Genomic DNA, 20,879 nt, shown 5'->3' on the forward strand with positions numbered 1-20,879 from the left:
CAGATTTTGTTTTAAATTAATTGAGTTGGGTGAATTTTAGGACATGCAAATAATAGCTCAATAAAGTTGTTTCATAAAATATTAGCATATATCAACCCAGATGTTCTACTCCCAGAGAAAATAAAAGCTCATATTGATCAAAAGGACATATGCATAATATCTATAATATATTCATAATACCCCACATTTGAAAATAAACAAAATGTCCATGAAATATTTTGTGTAATATTTGTCTCAGTAATATAAAATGTCATATTACTGAAACAAACAGAGTGAACTGCTTATCTACACAAGAACAGATAAGTTTCAAAAATATTTTGAGCAAAGCAGGCAGAGATCAGAAAGCACATTGTAATTGATTCCATGACCTTGATGCTCAGGCTCAAATGGGATGTGTTCAGAGCAACCTTCTCCAAGGCTGCGTGAGTCAGGGCGAGTGGACACTGATTGGAAAGGAACTGGGGGCGATTTCTGTGTTGACACACAGGACTCATACCTTGATAGGGTTGCAGGACGCAGTGGGGGTATAACATTTTAAAGGCTTATTCAAGCTATACACTTAAGATTGGCACCTTTCACTATATTTTAATTGTCTGTTGATACACATACAATAAGAAACAGGTAAAGAAGACCGATTACTAGACAGTAATGGAGACAAGCATGTTTATTTACTAATCCTCCTTGACGCTGACCATGAAACTGACTAGTATAGGCTGCCTGTTCCTGGTTGATTCCAGGTGGAATGCTGAGGTGTTCCCCGGGGTTTCTTGTGGTGCAGAATCCATGGTTGCGGGGATGGAGGGGCCAGGATCTTCTGTGAAACTTCGTTTGGGGCTGATATTTACGAAATGTGTGAGGTGATATTTAAGCTGCTGCCCAATGGCTTGACTCCACAACTCACTTTCCAAAGCCATCAGGGGAGACACTGGTCTCATCAGCTTCTTGGTAGGTCTTTTATTTTTGTTCAGACTTGTTGAATCTGTTAGAAGCTGACTTTATGTAAGACGTGAAAAGTGACTCACAAAACACTGGCTGCAGAATGTGAGAAAAAAATCAATTCATTTATAGGCTTGGCGTTTTAAACAAGGAGTATGCAGAGATGGAGGCAGCATTAGAGAATGCCTGGCTAAAGAAGGAGTCTTTAAATATTCCCAGCCTTGCAGATGCTTACAAAAAGGTGAAGAGTGCCAACTTGGTATCGACGAAGGAATTAACTTCTTTGGTTCGAGAAGTGAAAAAGAAAAGTTCCAAATGCTCTAACCAACAAAGGCAATGGAGGAGCTACCTAAAATGCTGGAATCCCTAGACAAGGTTATGGGAATCAGCCCACAGCAAGGAGCTCTTCCAAGGTGGCCGAGAGTGTGGCCCTGCTGCTCCCTTCCCTGGGAGTGGGCCTGGGTCTTAAGGGAGCGCTGTTCCCTCCTCTCTACTCAGGCCTCCCAAGCCTCCAGGCTACCTTCCCCATCTTGAGTCCATCTGGGGCCAGTGGATCCAGGAGCCCCTCCTGGGCTGGAGTTCCTCCACCTTCACATGCTGACATCACAGCCAGCTCCTTCATGTTCAACTCCTCCACATCCAAGGAACACGGGGCTTCCTGGTGTGCACCAAGAATGTGAGACTTTCTTAGTCTTCACAGAAAGTTTAGATTCTCTCTCACCAGCAGTGAAAAAATACTGTATTTAAGATACTAATCTCTTTTACTCAGATTGAAACTTTGTCAAACTACGTTTTTCAAGACAATGTTTTGTGAATATTATTTATATTAATCTTATAAGTGAATGATTCATATTTTATGATATAAATATTTTATTAAAATTTTAAAACAGATGGAATTTAACAACAAACACTGTTAGTAGTCAATAGTGTAAAAGGCAAATAAAATGTTGGGACCCCAAACTCGCTATGCCAAAAGGGAAAGTTAAACTTGGAAACTGAGTCACACCCAGAAACCATCTTTCCTTTTGTTCCTAAACATATCTTTCCAGGTTACCTCCCTCACCCTGACCATGTAAATTAGCAACTTATCTTCAGGGATACAGGGCAAAAGGAAACTGAAATATTCCTACCACCACCCCAAGACAAATGCATGTTGATGCTTCCTCTACTCTATGTTTGCTTTATCTCATGTGAGGTGCAGCCTTACCAGTGCCAGGCGAGTACATAATCAGCTGTTCCTCTACCCCCTCCTTTTCATGGGCAACCTGTGGCTTCAGTGAGAACTAATGAAAGCCTCAAGACAATGAGACCACTTGTCTCCTTTTTTCTACTCTCCCCTTTTTGTCTTCTCTCCTTTTCCTTTGGCCTGCTTTTTCCCCTATAAATATTGAAACCCTCAAAATTCTTTGGAAAAAGTGCAGGCCACAGATTCCACTGTGGCTCGTGTCTCTTTTTCCCGGGTGCGTCCTCAACCTTGGTGAAAAAAAACCTCTAAATAGATTGACACCTGTCCCAGACACTCTTTTTGGTTTCCAATAGCGGTATTTTTTCCCTTGAGTTGTATTCCTAATGCCCTTAAATCATGAGTAACAGCAACAGTTTTACCTAGGTATGAATAGTATTCACTGAACAAAAGAGAAGATAATAGATCTATTTTGGGATGGAGTTGAATGGTACACTGCGAGATAAATCCATATTATTTATTTTTTATATACTCATCTAATAATGGCAAAATGTTTATTTAAAAAAAACAAAATTGATAAATGATCTGGAGATTGTATTATTTCCCTGCCAGAAAACTACAGCGAGAGTTTCCTCACTAGGAAGCAATGCCCCTTGGGCAATGTGGGGAGATGTCCACATCGCTGCCCTGTCCCTTTCTCACTCACCTATGAACCCTCCTCAGGGGACAGCTGAGGGGAGTCTCAGTCTCTCCCACATAATAAACCTGGGATCCCCACAATTAGTATCTGTAGTTACAAATGGTGCCCCCACTTTAGACAATGAGCATGAAGTGGGTGTTGTTTTAGTGGAGAAGAGCAGCAAGTGATCTTTTGATTAACTGGTGTAGTCACATAAGATAAATGACAAAGCAACCAAAGAAAGCTAATGGCTTCCTCTCAAGAATGAGTAAAAAAACAAAAAAAAAACACTATGCTTGAGTTGGAGACAAAGCAATGAAGACTAGAAAGCCAGAGCATCATGGGGCCAAAACCATGGCGAGGTTGTGCAGAGGCATCTTGTCACCATCTCCTTTTCTGCCGCCCTTCTCAGGCGGTCCAGAGGGAAGAGGAAGGTCACCAGGTTGGCCTCCAGGAGAAACAGCGGCAAGTTGAGTATGCAGCTGTCCTTTGCAAGGTGGTCTGTCTGAAAGAGCAATGCCCTCAGTTAAGGTGAAGTAGAACTTGTCAGTGAGGAGGGGCTTGGGCTGCTCACGGAAGTATCTATATTAGACAAATCTAAAGAGACATAAAGTTAGAGATTATTACAGGCTGAGAAAAGGAGGGAATACAAAGTTATTGATTTATGGGTACAGAGTTTCTTGTTAGGATGATGAAAATGTTTGCAAATGGTGGTGATGGTTGTACAACACTGTAAACATAATTAATGGCTAATGTTATGTATAAATTTGAAATACATATTGGCAATTTTAGGAAGCTATACAAAGAGGTACTCTCAATGACACTATGGATAAATCAAGGTTTTATTATAAAAAGTGCTGAAGTAAACAACAGGAAGGCAGGAAAAATAAAAAGAGAAATAAACAGCAACAACAACAAAGAATAGAGAGCAATCACAAAGCAAAAAGTAAAATGCCAGACTTAAGCCCTAACAAATTAAGAAAGAAATGGGCAGAGTTGATTTTAAAAACCTTAACCCGAGTAGCCTCACTAAGTGAAACTCACTTCAAATATAATAGTATAGATAGCTTGAAAGGTAAAGGATACAAAAAAGTATATCATGCAAATATTAATCAAAAGAATACAAGAGTGGCTATATTAATATCATATCATGTAGACATCAGATCAATAAAAATCATTATAGACAGAGAGAATATATATAATATTGTTTACATAACAATACTATGTATATGTATGTACATATATACATATGTATTATATATACATGGAACACCTCATCTAACAACAGCAAACTACTCATTATTTTCAAGTGCCCACAGAACATATATCAAGATATATCATATATGGATCCATAAAACAAACTTTTCAAAAGTTTAAAAGAGTTGAAATTATACTGAGAGTATCCTCCAACCACAATGGAATTCAACAAGAAGATAACATAAAGGTAAGAGGAAAATCTGCAAGCACTCAGTATGGCTGTTTCCTCATGTGAAAATGTAACATACAAATGTGACTAGCTTAAAGACTTTGGAATAAGAATATTATTCTGGCTTATCCAGATGGGCCATAACTATAATCACAGGTGTTCTTATAAGATGGAAGGAGAGAGACTTTTAACCACAGAAATGGAGAAAGCCACATGATGATAGGCACAGAGACTGGAAGGGTGCAGCCACAAGCCAAGGAATGTGAGCCATCACCTGAAGCTGGCAGAGACAAGGAATGTATTCTCTCTGGAGCTGACAGAAGGAAGCAGCCCTGATGATACCTTGATTTTAGCCACATAAGACTCAGCTTAAATTCCTGGCCTCCAGAACTGAGAAAAAATAAATTTGTGTTGTTATAAGCAGTTACATTTGTGACAATTTGTTACAGCAGCAAAATAAAGCTATTAAACTGTGAATCTAAACACATTCTAAATAATCCCTGGGTCAAAGAGAAAGTCTCAAAGGAAATTTGATATTATATTGAACTGAATAAAAATATAATATATCAAAAATTGTGGGACAGAGCTAAAGAAGTGCCAAAGGGAAAATTTACAGCATAAAATGTACATATTAGAAATTCTCAATTCAATTATCTAAGCTCCTACCTCAAGAGTCTAGAAAAAGAAACTTAAAATAAACCCAATTCAACTAAAAGAAAGGAAATAATAATCCCAGCACTTTGGGAGGCTGAGGCCGGTGGATCACGAGCTCAGGAGATCGAGACCATCCTGGCCAACATGGTGAAACCCCGTCTCTACTAAAAATACAAAAATTAGCCGTGCATGGTGGCGTGTGCCTATAGTCCCAGCTACTCAGGAGGCTGAGGCAGGAGAATCGTTTGAACCTGGGAGGCAGACGTTGCAGTGAGCCGAGATCGTGCCACTGCACTCCAGCCTGGGAGACAGAGTGAGACTCTGTGAAAAAAAAAAGTGAAAGAGAAAGAAAGAAAGAAAGAAAGAAAGAAAGAAAGAAAGAAAGAAAGAAGAAAGAAGGAAGGAAGGGAGGGAAGAAAAGAAAGAAAAAGAAAGAAAGAGAGAGAGAGAAAGAAAGAAGGAAGGAAGGAAAGGAAGGAAGGAAGAGAGAAAGAAAGGAAGGAAGAGAGAGAGAGAAAGAAGGAAGTAGAGAAAGAAAGAAAAGAAAGAAAGAAAGAAAGAAGCAGTGAGATTGAAAACAAAAATAATACAGAAAATTAATATAACCAAGAACTGGTTCTTTGAAAAGATGAATAAAATGGACACATCTTAGCAAGTCTGCTAATGAGAAAAAAGAGAAAATACATCAATTTTCATTATCAGGAATAAAATGGGATATCACTATAAACCATGAGAGATCAAAAGGATAATAAATAAATACTGCAATCAACTCTGCACATACAAGTTTGACAGCTTAAATATTCACAAATAAAAATTCACAAATTCATTGAAAAACATAAACTAACATAACTCAATGTAAAATAAATTGTTTGAATATACTCATAATTATTAAGTAAATTGAATTCCTATATTAAAATTCTCAAAAAAGAAATCTCCAGGTCCAGATTGTTTCACTGTAGAATTTGGCCAAACATTTAAAGAATAACACCAATTCTACACAATATCTTTCAGAAAACAGAACAGAAGGAAATACTACAATTTATTTCATGAAAATATATTACCCTGATATCAAAACCAGACAAAGTACAAACAAGAAAACTACAGACACATAAATGTAGAAACAGAAACCTTTAAGAAAATATTAGCAAATAGTATTCATTGATGTATAAAAACAGTTACACACTATGACCAAGTGAAGTTTATTTCAGGAATGCAAGGCTGCTTCTATGTTTGAAAATCAATGTAATCTACCACATTAACAGGCTGAAGAAAAAAATCAAACGATTATATCAATCAATTCAGAAAAATCATTTGACAAAATTCAGCACCCATTCATGAATTTACAAAGAAAACTATCTGAAAAATAGGAATAGGAGAACTTTTAACTTGATAAAATCATCTGTAGAAAAAAAAAGAAAGCTAAATTACACCTGAGAATGAAAAACTGAATGCTTTCTGCAAAAATTGGGTGTATGGCAAAGATGCCCACTTTTGTCACTCTTATTCCAATATTGCTAGAAATTCTAGCCAGTATAGGAAGGCAAGGAAAATACTATAAATTAGAAAGAAAGAAACAGACCCTAGTTGCAGATGACATGATCGTGTGAAAATTCCTGAAACTTTCAAATAATAAGCAAAAAAAACCCCTCTTGAAATAAATGACTTCATGTGTGTGTGTAATATGTGTGTGTGTGTGTAATATATATAGTTGGCACTTGGTATCTGTGAGTTCCACATCTGCAGATTCAATCAACCAGAGATAATAAATATTTGAAATAAAAACTAATAAAAAGAACAATAAAATATAAAATATTATAAATTAAAAACAATATAACAACTATTTATATAAAATTTACATTGTGTTAAGTATTATAAATAATCTAGAAATGATTTACAGAATACAGGAGAATGTGTGTAGGTTATATGCAAATACTATGCCCTCTTTAGTTTTAATTTTTTTAATTTTTAATTTTTATGGGTACACAGTAGGTATAGATATTTATTAGATACATGAGATGTTTTGATATACTCATGCCATGTGAAATAATCACATCATAGAGAATGGGGTATCCAGCCCCTCAAACATTTATCCTTTGTGTTACAATCCAATTACACTGTTTTAGTTATTTTAAAATGTAGAATCAAGTTATCATTGACTATACTCACCCTGTTGTGCTATCACATAGCAGGTCTTATTCATGCTTTCTAAGTATTTTCTGTACACATTAACCATCCCCACTTTCCTCCTGATCCGCCACTACCCTTCCCATTCTCTGGTAACCATCCTTCTACTTTCTATGTCCACGAGTTCAATTGTTTTAATTTTTAGATCCCACAAATAAGTTAGAACATTCAACGTCTGTCTTTCTGTACCTGGCTTATTTCACTTAACGTAATGATCTCCATTTCCATCCATGTTGTTGCAAATGACTGGATCTCATTCTTTTTTATGGCTGAGTATACTCCATTGTATATAAGTACCATATTTTCTTTATCCATTCATCTCTTGGTGGACACTTAGGTTTCTTCCAAATCTTGGCTATTGTGAACAGTGCTGCAACATACATGGGAGTGCAGACATCTCTTCAATATACTGATTTCCTTTCTTTTGGGTATATATCTAGCAGTAGGATTGCTGAATCATGTGATAGTTCAATTTTTAGTTTTGTGAGGGACTTCCAAACTGTTCTCATAGTGGTTGTACTGATTTAGATCCCCTTCAACAGTGTAAGAGGGTTCCCTTTTTTCCACATTCTCACCAGCATTTACTATTGCTTATCTTTTGAATATACGCCATTTTAACTGGGTGAGACAATATCTAATACTATGACCTTTTATATAAAGGACTTAAGCATCTGCAGATTGTGGTATTTGTGGGGGTCCTGGAACCAATCTCTTGTGGAAACTGAGGGATGACTGTATTGGAAATAACATGCAAGCATTAAAAAATTTTTAAAAGTACAATCACTTAGAAAATAATACAATAGAGTAAATCTAACAAAACATGTACAGGACTTAAATGTTGAAAACCACATAACACTGATAAAATAATTCAAAGTTCTAAATAAATAAAAAAACATACTATGTTTATGTATTGGAAGATTCAATATAATAAAGATGTCATTTTTCCCTAAATTGATTCATAGGTTAGAGGTGATTCCTTTTAAATCCCAGCAAGGTTTTTTTTGTAGATATAAATAAGATTATCCTAAATGTATACAAAAAGACAAAGGAACTAGAATACCCGAAACCATCTTGAAAAAAAATGAGAGAAATTTGTCTACTCTATTTCAAGACTTACCTAGTCAAAAAGGACAAGGTAGAGGGATAGACCTGTAGATCAATGGACCAGACAGAGAGCTCAGAAATAGAATCACATAAATATTCTCAACTGATTTTTACAATGGATGAAGATTGACTTTCAACAAATGGTGCTGCTATTCACAATAGCAAAGACTTGGAACCAAGCCAAAAGTCCAACAATGATAGACTGGATTAAGAAAATGTGGCACATATAACCCATGGAATACTATGCAGCCATAAAAAATGATGAGTTCATGTCCTTTGTAGGGACATGGATGAAGCTGGAAACCATCATTCTCAGCAAACTATTGCAAGGACAAAAAACCAAACACGGCATGTTCTCACTCATAGGTGGGAATTGAACAATGAGAACACAGGGACACAGGAAGGGAAACATCACACACCGGGGCCTGTTGTGGGGTGGGGGAAGTGGGGAAGGATAGCATTAGGAGATATACCTAATGTTAAATGACGAGTTAATTGGTGCAGGACACCAACATGGCACATGTACACATATGTAACCAACCTGCACGTTGTGCACGTGTACCCTAAAACTTAAAGTATATATAAAAAAAACCAAATGGTGCTGAAATAATTACACATTCATAGGCGAAAATCCTTTAATTTTAGTCTCATACTTTATATATGAATTAACTCCAAATGGATCATGTATTTAAATGTAGAATACAAAACTATAGAAAAAAAAACCTTCAAGATCTAGGACTAGGCAAAATATTCTTTTGATAGATACCAAAAGCATGATTTGCAAAAAGACCCATTTATAAACTGGACTTCACCAAAGCGAAAACCTTTTGCTCTGTGAAAGATCCTGTTAAGCAGATAGAAAAACAAGTTTTAAACTGAGATCATGTATTTTCAAATTTATATATTGACAAAAGACTGGCATTTAAACTCAACAATAAAAACTCAGTAACAAATCAAACCACCAAATTAGAATATGACCAAACACATGAAGAGGCATTTCAACCAAAGAAGGTATACAGAAAGTATAGAGCACATGAAAAGATGTTTGACATTGTTACCCATTAAGAAACACAAATTAAAACCACAATGTGCCATAATTAAATGCCTATCAGAATAACCAAAATTAAAAATATCCTAATAACACTATTGCTGGTGGGAACGTAGTACGATAAAGCCACCCCCTGATGAACAGTTTGGGAGTTTCTGTAAAAATTTGACACATGCAACTACCATACAAACCAGTTACTGCACTCCTCATCTTTCATCCTACAGAAGAAATGACTTCTGTTCTCACACACATAAATCTATGCTGGAGTGCTTTTAGCAGCTTTATTTGTAATAGCCAAAACCAGAAAACAACCCATATGTCCTTCAATAGGTGAAAGGGTAAACAAAGTTTGGTACATCTATACAATGAATACTACTCAACAATAAACATGGGTCGGGCATGGTGGCTTATACCTGCAATCCCAACACCGGAAGGCAGAGGCAGGAGGATCACTTGAGCCCATGAGTCTGGGACCAGCCTAGGCAACATGGCAAAATCCCATCTCTACCCCCAAAATACTAAGAAATTAGCCAGGTGTGGTGGGGCACACCTGTAGTCCCAGCTACTTGAGAGGCTGAGGTGGGAGGATCTGTTGAGCCTGGGAGTTTCTACCACTGCATTCCAGCATGGGTGACAGAGGAGACCCTGTCTCAAAATAATTAATTTAAAAAATTTATAACTTAGGAAAACATAATGAATGAGTTATTTACACACCAATAACCCAGAGGAACTGCTGGAGAATTATACTGGTAAAAAAGCTAACCATCAAAAGCTATATGCTGTACAATTCCATATATGTAACATTCTTTAAAAAAATAACAAAATGAAGAAGCAATTAGTGATTTCCAGAAGTTAATGAGGGTGTGGAGGTGGGAGGGAAGTGTGTGTGGCTAGAAAGAGCAACATGACTGATTGTTGTGTTGATTTACGATTCTGCATCTTGTAATATCAGCGCTAATATCCTGGGAGTGCTGTCCTTCTATAGTTTCACAAGGTGTTACCATTGGCAAAAACTGGGTAAATGGTACACAGAATTTCTGTATTATTTCTTGCACAGTATGTACATCTACAACTATCTCAAAAAATGTTCAATTTGTAAAAAGTAGCTGCAGAATGTACATGACATCCCTAGGTGAAGGTGACCTATTTATAATAGTATTACATGTATAAATCCCTAGGAATGGATTTAGTAAGAATATGAAAAAGTATATAGCTTTATTACTGAATAAAGGGAATTCTGTGCTCGTTAGGATACTCAGTAGAGTAAATATAAGAAAATTTCCTGAGGTAAACCTAAAAATTCCACCACAAACCCAGTCATAATCATAATATATTTCTTTAAGAAACTCTAGACACTCAATCTTAGGTTTCTTCAAAGGAATAAATGCCCATTAGTAGCCTGAAATACTCTGAGGAAGAAATGAGAACTGAAACATGGCTGATAGTAAAATATAGTGTAAATTTACAGTGTTCAAAGAGAACCACATCCTAGTAGGAAGAGACAAGTAAATCAACACAACAAAGTAGTCTCTAGCAATGCACACAGGGAGATTTTGTTGACTGTAAAGGTGATCTTACAGGAAAAAGAGGAATGAACAGACTATTTGACAACTTACTGTCTAAGTGGAAAGACAATAAAAGGATAAATGTCCATCTTACATAAAGTGTTCTCTAAATTAAAAATATAATACATTGGCATAAAATACAACATACTGGTAAATGATACATACAACCAGTTTATAGAAGGAAAGCAAATAGCCGATAAACATAAAAAGATACCCAACCTCACCAATAATTAAGGAAATATAACTCAAAACAACATTCACTTGTCAGATTGACAAATGCTTAAAATATGTAAATACTTAACTATCCAAAATATTAATATCCAGGGTTGGAATAGAAATGATTGAAATGGAGGGGGCGTGGAGCCAAGATGGCAGAATAGGAACAGCTCCAGTCTACAGCTCCCAGCGTGAGTGACGCAGGAGACGGGTGATTTCTGCATTTCCAACTGAGGTACCTGGTTCATCTCACTGGGGAGTGCCAGACAGTGGGTGCAGGACAGTGGGTGCAGCACACCGTGCATGAGCCGAAGCAGGGCAAGGCATCGCCTCACCCGGGAAGTGCAAGGGGTCAGGGAATTCCCTTTCCTAGTCAAAGAAAGGGGTGACAGACGGCACCTGGAAAATCGGGTCACTCCCACCCTAATACTGTGCTTTTCCAACGGGCTTATCAAACGGCACATCAGGAGATTATATCCTGCACCTTGCTCCGAGGGTCCTACGTCCATGGAGCCTCGCTCATTGCTAGCACAGCACCCTGAGATCAAACTGCAAGGCAGCAGCGAGGCTGGGGGAGGGCCCCCCACCATTGCTCAGGCTTGAGTAGGTAAACAAAGCTGCTAGGAAGCTCGAACTGGGTGGAGCCCATCACAGCTCAAGGAGGCCTGTCTGCCTCTGTGGCTCCACCTCTGGGGGCAGGGCACAGACAAACAAAACACAACAATAACCTCTGCAGACTTAAATGTCCCTGTCTGACAGCTTTGAAGAAAGTAGTGGTTCTCCCAGCACGCAGCTGGAGATCTGAGAACAGGCAGACTGCCTCCTCAAGTGGGTCCCTGACCCCCGAGTAGCCTAACTGGGAGGCACTCCCCAGTAGGGGTGGACTGACACCTCACACGGCCGGGTACTCCTATGAGACAAAACTTCCAGAGGAACAATCAGGCAGCAGCATTTGCAGTTCACCAATATCTGCTGTTCTGCAGCCTCCAACTGCTGATACCCAGGCAAACAGGGTCTGGAGGGGACCTCCAGTAAACTCCAACAGACCTGCAGCTGAGGGTCCTGACTGTTAGAAGGAAAACTAACAAACACAAAGGACATCCACACCAAAAACCATCTGTATGTCACCATCATCAAAGACCAAAGGTAGATAAAACCACAAAGATGGGGAAAAAACAGAGCAGAAAAACCGGAAAATCTAAAAATCAGAGTGCCTCTCCTCCTCCAAAGGAACGCAGCTCCTCACAAGCAATGCAACAAAGCTGGACGGAGAATGACTTTGACGAGTTGAGAGAGGAAGGCTTCAGAAGATCAAACTATTCCGAGCTAAAGGAGGAAGTTCAAACCAATCGCAAAGAAGTTAAAAATTTTGAAAAAAATTAGACGAATGGCTAAATAGAATAACCAATGCAGAGAAGTCCTTAAAGGACCTGATGGAGCTGAAAACCATGGCACGAGAACTGTGTGACGAATGCACAAGCCTCAGTAACCGATGGGATTGACTGGAAGAAAGGGTATAAGCGATGGAAGACAAAATGAATGAAATGAAGCATGAAGAGAAGTTTAGACAAAAAAGAATAAAAAGAAATGAACAAATCCTCCAAGAAATATGGGACTATGTGAAAATACCAAATCTACATCTAATTGGTGTACCTGAAAGTGACGGGGAGAATGGAACCAAGTTGGAAAACACTCTGCAGGATATTATCCAGGAGAACTTCCCCAATCTAGCAAGGCAGGCCAACATTCAAATTCAGGAAATACAGAGAACACCACAAAGATACTCCTGGAGAAGAGCAACTCCAAGACACATAATTGTCAGATTTACCAAAGTTGAAATGAAGGAAAAAATGTTAAGGGCAGCCAGAGAGAAAAGTCGGGTTACCCACAAAGGGAAGCCCATCAGACTAACAGCTGATCTCTCGGCAGAAACTCTACAAGCCAGAAGAGAGTGGGGGCCAATATTCAACATTCTTAAAGAAAAGAATTTTCAACCCAGAATTTCATATCCAGCCAAACTAAGCTTCATAAGTGAAGGAGAAATAAAATACTTTACAGACAAGCAAATGCTGAGAGATTTTGTCACCACCAGGCCTGCCCTAAAAGAGCTCTTGAAGGAAGCACTAAACATGGAAAGGAAAAACTGGTACCAGCCACTGCAAAAACATGCCAAATTGTAAAGACCATCAAGGCTAGGAAGAAACTGCATCAACTAATGAGCAAAATATCCAACTAACATTATAATGACAGGATCAAATTCACACATAACAATACTAACCTTAAATGTAAATGGGCTAAATGCTCCAATTAAAAGACACAGACTGGCAAATTGGATAAAGAGTCAAGACCCCTCAGTGTGCTGTATTCAGGAAAACCATCTCACCTGCAGAGACACAGATAGGCTCAAAATAAAGGGATGGAGGAAGTTCTACCAAGGAAATGGAAAACAAAAAAAGGCAGGGGTTGCAATCCTAGTCTCGGATAAAACAGACTTTAAACCAACAAAGATCAAAAGAGACAAAGAAGGCCATTACATAATGGTAAAGGGATCAATTCAACAAGAAGAACTAACTATCCTAAATATATATGCACCCAATACAGGAGCACCCAGATTCATAAAGCAAGTCCTTAGTGACCTACAAAGAGACTTAGACTCCCACACAATAATAATGGGAGACTTTAACACCCCACTGTCAACATTAGACAGATCAACGAGACAGAAAGTTAACAAGGATACGCAGGAATTGAACTCAGCTCTGCACCAAGAAGACCTAATAGACATCTACAGAACTCTCCACCCCAAATCAACAAAATATACATTCTTTTCAGCACCACACCTATTCCAAAATTGAACACATAGTTGGAAGTAAAGCACTCCTCAGCAAATGTAAATGAACAGAAATTATAACAAATTGTCTCTCAGACCACAGTGCAATCAAACTAGAACTCAGGATTAAGAAACTTACTCAAAACCATTCAACCGCATGGAAACTGAACAACCTGCTCCTGAATGACTACTGGGTACATAACAAAATGAAGGCAGAAATAAAGATGTTCTTTGAAACCAATGAGAACAAAGGCACAACATACCAGAATCTCTGGGACATATTCAAAGCAGAATGTAGAGGGAAATTTATAGCACTAAATGCCCACAAGAGAAAGCAGGAAAGATCTAAAATTGACACCCTGACATCACAATTAAAAGAACTAGAGAAGCAAGAGCAAACACATTCAAAAGCTAGCAGAAGGCAAGAAATAACTAAAATCAGAGCAGAACTGAAGGAAATAGAGACAAAAAAAACCCTTCAAAAAATCAATGAATCCACATGCTGGTTTTTTGAAAAGATCAACAAAATTGATAGACCACTAGCGAGACTAATAAAGAAAAAAAGAGAGAAGAATCAAATAGATGCAATAAAAAATGACAAAGGGGATATCACCACCGATCCCACAGAAATACAAACTACCATCAGAGAATACTATAAACACCTCTACGCAAATAAACTAGAAAATGTAGAAGAAATTGATAAATTCCTCGACACATACACTCTCCCAAGACTAAACCAGGAAGAAGTAGAATCTCTGAATAGACCAATAACAGGCTCTGAAATTGAGGCAATAATAGCTTTCCAACCAAAAAAAGTGCAGGACCAGATGGATTCACAGCCAAATTCTACCAGAGGTACAAGGAGGAGCTGGTGCCATTCCTTCTGAAACTATTCCAATCAATAGAAAGAGGGAATCCTCCCTAACTCATTTTATGAGGCCAGCATCATCCTGATACCAAAGCCTGGCAGAGACACAACCAAAAAACAGAATTTTAGACCAATATCCTTGATGAACATTAATGCAAATATCCTCAATAAAATACTGGCAAACCGAATCCAGCAGCACATCAAAAAGCATATCCACCATGATCAAGTGGGCTTCATCCCTGGGATGCAAGGCTGGTTCAACATGTGCAAATCAATAAACATAATCCAGCATCTAAACAGAACCAAAGACAAAAACCACATGATTATCTCTATAGATGCAGAGAAGGGCTTTGACAAAATTCAACAACTCTTCATGCTATAAACTCTCAATAAATTAGGTATTGATGGGACATATCTCAAAATAATAAGAGCTATCTATGACAAACCCACAGCCAATATCATACTGAATGGACAAAAACTGGAAGCATTCCGTTTGAAAACTGGCACAAGACAGGGATGCCCTCTCTCACCACTCTTATTCACCATAGTGTTGGAAGTTCTGGCCAGGGCAATCAGGCAGTAGAAGGAAATAAAGGGCATTCAATTAGGAAACGAGGAAGTCAAATTGTCCCTGTTTGCAGATGACATGATTGTATATCTAGAAAACTCCATCGTCTCAGCCCAAAATCTCCTTAAGCTGATAAGCAACTTCAGCAAAGTCTCAGGATACAAAATCAATGTGCAAAAATCACAGGCATTCTTACACACCAATAATAGACAAACAGAGAGCCAAATCATGAGTGAACTCCCATTCACAATTGCTTTAAAGAGAATAAAATACCTAGGAATCCAACTTACAAGGGACGTGAAGGACTTCTTCAAGGAGAACTACAAACCACTGCTCAATGAAATAAAAGAGGATACAAACAAATGGAAGAACATTCCACGCTCATGGGTAGGAAGAATCAATATTGTGAAAATGGCCATACTGCCCAAGGTAATTTACAGATTCAATACCAAACCCATCAAGCTACCAATGACTTTCTTCACAGAATTGGAAAAAACTACTTTAAAGTTCACATGGAACCAAAAAAGAGCCCACATTGCCAAGTCAATCTTAAGCCAAAAGAACAAAGCTGGAGGCATCAGGCTACCTGTCTTCAAACTATACTACCAGGCTCCAGTAACCAAAACAGCGTGGTACTGGTACCAAAACAGAGATATAGACCAATGGAACAGAACAGAGCCATCAGAAATAATGCCACTTATCTACAACTATCTGATCTTTGACAAACCTGATAGAAACAAGCAATGGGGAAAGGATTCCCTATTTAATAAATGGTGCTGGGAAAACTGGCTAGCCATATGTAGACAGCTGAAACTGGACCCCTTCCTTACACCTTATACAAAAATTAATTCAAGATGGATTAAAGACTTAAACGTTAGACCTAAAACCATAAAAACCCTAGAAGAAAACCTAGGCAATACCATTCAGGACATAGGCATGGGCAAGGACTTCATGTCTAAAACACCAAAAGCAATGGCAACAAAAGCCAAAATTGACAAATGGGGTCTAATTAAACCAAAGAGCTTCTGCACAGCAAAAGAAACCACCATCAGAGTGAACAGGCAACCTACACAATGGGAGAAAATTTTTGCAACCTACTCATCTGACAAATGGCTAATATCCAGAATCTACAATGAGCTCAAACAAATTTACAAGAAAAAAACAAACAACCCCACCAACAAGTGGTTGAAGGATATGAACAGACACTTCTCAAAAGAAGACATTTATGCAGCTATACAGACACATACACACGTATGTTTATTGCGGCACTATTCACAATAGCAAAGACTTGGAACAAAGCCAAATGTCCAACAATGATAGACTGGGTTAAGAAAATGTGGCACATGTACACCATGGAATACTATGCAGCCATAAAAAATAATGAGTTCATGTCCTTTGTAGGGACATGGATGAAGCTGGAAACCATCATTCTCAGCAAACTATTGCAAGGACAAAAAACCAAACACAGCATGTTCTCACTTATAGGTGGGAATTGAACAATGAGAACACATGGACACAGGAAGGGGAACATCAAACACCGGGGACTGTTGTGGGGTGGGGGAGGGGGGAGGGATAGCATTAGGTGATATACGTAATGCTAAATGACGAGTTAATGGGTGCAGCACACCAACATGGCACATGTATACATATGTAACAACCCTGCACATTGTGCACATGTACCCTAAAACTTAAAGTATAATAATAATAATAAATAAAAAAATAAAAAATAAATAAATAATCAAGGCTTTTACAGAAAAAAAAAAAGAAATGTTTACTGCCAGAAGCACTTGGTGGGAATATGAATGGGAACTGCTTTTTTTTTTTTTTTTTTTTAGGATAATTTAGTTGTGAGATAGGAATAGCACTGGGTTGTTGCAGGAAAATGGAAAAACCCAAACAATAGCTGAAACAAGAACTAGGCACAAAAACCCACAGGATAACAGAAAACCCAAAATAAGGGAGAGAAAATGTCTAAAGCCCCAGTGAGGGTGACATGTCCATGACCCTTCCAGGCAAACCCAAATAAGGGAGAATAGGGGTCAGTAACTGGGGAGTCCATGAAACCCCTCCTTTTCCATAATATTTCATGATTATTTCACTCTCAAATTAAAGAAACACGCATAAGATAGGAATGCTGGGTGATCACAGGAGAAGCAGGAAAATATCAAGAAACAATTTTACATAATGTCAAGAAAAGGGCTGTTAAAATTAGCTATAAGGACAAAGATGAGCCTGGCCTGATAAGATCCTCACAGATAAAATGGGGCCACACTGGCTGAAACAGGCTAGGTCCAACATGGCATTGGATTTGACCCATGCCCTACTCCACACCTAATTATATGCCTATTCCAAAACTAAGTCACACACCCACCACACCATGGTAGATCTGAGCATGGTCATATTTCTTATAAAAAATGGGTGGCCCTCAAGCCTAAGAAATCTCCACCTTTTTCCTAGAAAATCTACTCTTTTCCTAGAAAATCTATTCTATTCTACTTCCTAATTAGAAGACACCATAACATTAGATACCCAGACTCTCCTGTGCACAATTCACTCTCCCAAGTATGCCTGCACTCCAACTCTCAAGTGCATACTTTCCCTTTGCAATAAAAGCTTTTTGCTTTTCCCTTCATTCTGACTCATCCTTGAATTTTTTCTTGCAACAATGTCTACAACCTGGAACACTGGCTGTGGCTGGGAGACCTACCTAGGCCCTCCTGCAACACTTGAATCTATTCAAAATCCAAAATGTGCCTACCCCTTAACTCATCAATTCTCCTTCCAGGATATAGCTGTAGAATACACTCACACATGTTCACAGAATTACAGACAGGAAGATGATCATTGAATTTAACTTTTGTCTGCAATAGCAAAAAGAAGAAGAAGGAGGAGGAGGAGGAGAAATAGAAAACAAAACATAATGTCCTTTAATTATTATACATTATACATTCATGCCATAGAATACCAGTCAATCATTAAAACAAATGGCATAAATACATGTTTTGGCATGAAAATATTTGATATATAATTATATGCAAAAAATGTTTTACAGAATGATACATGTAGTATGAATACAATTGTTTTAAAAACCCAGTCACAAACTACCAGAAATATATTTGTACAAATTTCTATATATTTAGATGTAAATGCACAGAGAATGGACTGGAATTATGGACTTGTTGGCATGTGTTACATACAAAGAGGGAGGTGGGTGTAGGAGTGGTAAAGAGACCTATTCACATCTGTCCACTTATATTTTTATTGTTTGAATATAGTATCTCCCATAAAGCCTTATGTATTACATGTGCAATTGTAGAAATCAATAAATTTTAAAACAAATCTAAACCAACAAGAAGTTGCAGGGCATAAAAGTCTATGGGTTGCCCAAAAAGAACCACATATAGCCAGGACCCCTAATCATGTCTATTTTTAACTTCTGCATATGATCTTCAAGATAACAGGATGTCAAGGCCGGAGGGGCCTGAAAGATCTCAACAGCTCAGCAAGGGGATCTTTGGGGATGAGTCACAAGACATGGGTTTGGGGTCGAGGCAGAGAGCAGAGGATAGGATACAGACGGGTACTCCAGAGCCGATCGACATTTCAACTCACCTCTAATTTTACCTGTGCCTCAAAATGACTCTGCCACCTTCAGTATTCTTAAACCTTCCTAATGTAATATTGAAGAACCCTTCCAAATGCTGTTTACTTCCAAATAACTCTTCCATAGACCCATGGTATAGCCTCTCTACCTGTATCTTGAATATTCTTTCCCCTGGTCACAGAGAACTTTACGGCCTCCCTAGCAACCACATAGTAGATATACTTGGAGACAGGCTTCTGATTTCTACAGACTTCAGACTCTTAGAAACAATAAAAGCTCCTTTCAAATTTATTTCTTCCATTGTTAAAAAATTTAAAAAGCAAACAAATAAAGCAGAGCCTTCTCTGGATCCCATCCCAGTTTTTGCTCCTCCTCCCCACCTTCCAATTCTATTACTTTATCTTCTTTTCCAGACCAAGCCACTAGCGGGAAAAAATAATAATTCTCTACTTCTCTCTACCCATTCACTGTTTTTTTTTTTCTTTTTCCCCAGGCAGACAACTGAATTAGGGGATTTATTCTACCCAGGCTATACTCAGCTATAAATGATAGGAGAACCCACCTAGAATGGAGCAGATGCAAGGCACACAGCTGATGATTTTAGTTCATTGCAAGGTGGGTGTTCTGTCAGATGTGCTCTGGACAATAAAGGATCTGATAATGGAGGTGAAGTATCAGGTGTGTTGGCTGAGTGAGCAAATTCCCAGCTAGCAGCACAGTCCCCAGCACTTGAGTCCACATTCCGGCTGCTGTGGCCTCAATGCACTGCTCAAGGTCTGTTTCCTTGAACCCCTGCCTTGCCTTTCTCCTCTTGCCATTCATTTAGCTTACTTTTCCCTTCCTCTGATTGACCCTCATGGCAAGGAGGTATTAGCCAGAGTGGAATTAGGGCTGGGGGACACCTTTTTGTCTTTAATTCCTGCAAACCTCACTGGCCCACTCATTTGAACTGATCCGTTTTCTCCAACTGCAAAATTAAAAACATTTACTAAAAACATCTTCCTTAAATATTGTGAATTCCTTACTATTGATCACACTGTCTTCCTTTCTCTTCCCTCATCTCTGACCTTTTTTTCTTATAAAAGCGGTCTCTTAAAAGCCAAAGTTTCATGTTTCTGTCCTAGATGTCCCTAGATCTTTGTCTTCCTCATTAAATGGATTAATTCAACACAATATTAGTCATCCAGGAGGCACTCATTCAATGTCTGTTGAATAAGTGAATAAACATAGGATAATTTCCTACACTGATAAGGGTCTGACCACAAAGGGAAAAACCAGCTTTTGTCTTTGGGTGGCCATCCAAAAATCCATGGCATCAATGCATGGATTTGGGAGAGGGCATATTGGAGGATACAAGAAAGAAGTATAATTTTCATGGTATTGTCCTAGCCCTCAAGTCACCAGAAAACTAATATGTTTAAGAAAATGTGAACCAGTGCCACTTTGTGCAGTGCTAACTAGAAATGGACTGAAGTCCAGAAATGAGAAAGCAGACTATATGGGGCCAAGTCCCCTTAGGGCTTCATGTAGAAGCAACTGGAAAGATGCAGAAGATCCAGACAGGAAGAAAGAGCAACATCCCTTCCTAAAGGAAAGAGTGAGTGAAGAAATCCTCAAGTTCCTTGTTAGTCTGTGGGCTAAAAACACCAATGAACTTGAAAAACACAATTAACATTAATATGTGATTTTCAAATATAATTTCCATGTTCAACTTTCAACTTCAAATATAATTTTACTTGTACCTCCACATAAAACAGAAGCTATACATGAGTGGGAGGTCATTTAGTGGGTGAGGAGGACAGAGGACTTCTTAGACCTAGCAGGGGGACCATGAGACCATCTCATCTCAAAAGACCAGGAGATCCAAGCACTCATAAAATCTAGGCACTGGAAGAGCCTAATGCATATCCAGCCCATGGTCCCACCAATATCCTTGACAGATTGTGGGGTCATTCAACCTCAGTCAGAACATGACCAATAATGGGGGAGTGACTAGAGCAAAAAAAAAAAAGGAAGA

General features: G+C 38.3%; 1 long non-coding RNA gene across 2 annotated transcripts in view; it reads right to left on the minus strand.

Moving 5' to 3' along the window:
- Positions 1-1,788: 1,788 nt before the first annotated feature.
- LOC134809044 (uncharacterized) overlaps positions 1,789-20,879 on the minus strand; it is a 29,866-nt gene continuing 10,775 nt past the window's right edge. Inside the window, exons 3-5 of one of the 2 annotated variants that reach the window (XR_010153566.1) lie at positions 7,252-7,432; positions 4,499-4,614; positions 1,789-3,395 (exon numbers count right to left, since the gene is read on the minus strand). This is a non-coding gene — a long non-coding RNA (uncharacterized LOC134809044). The remainder of the gene's footprint in view (positions 3,396-4,498; positions 4,615-7,251; positions 7,433-20,879) is intronic. The other variant, XR_010153567.1, reaches the window with a different exon arrangement.

This window comes from Pan troglodytes, chromosome 20 (assembly GCF_028858775.2).
Source record: "Pan troglodytes isolate AG18354 chromosome 20, NHGRI_mPanTro3-v2.0_pri, whole genome shotgun sequence".
NCBI classification, from domain to species: domain Eukaryota; kingdom Metazoa; phylum Chordata; class Mammalia; order Primates; family Hominidae; genus Pan; species Pan troglodytes.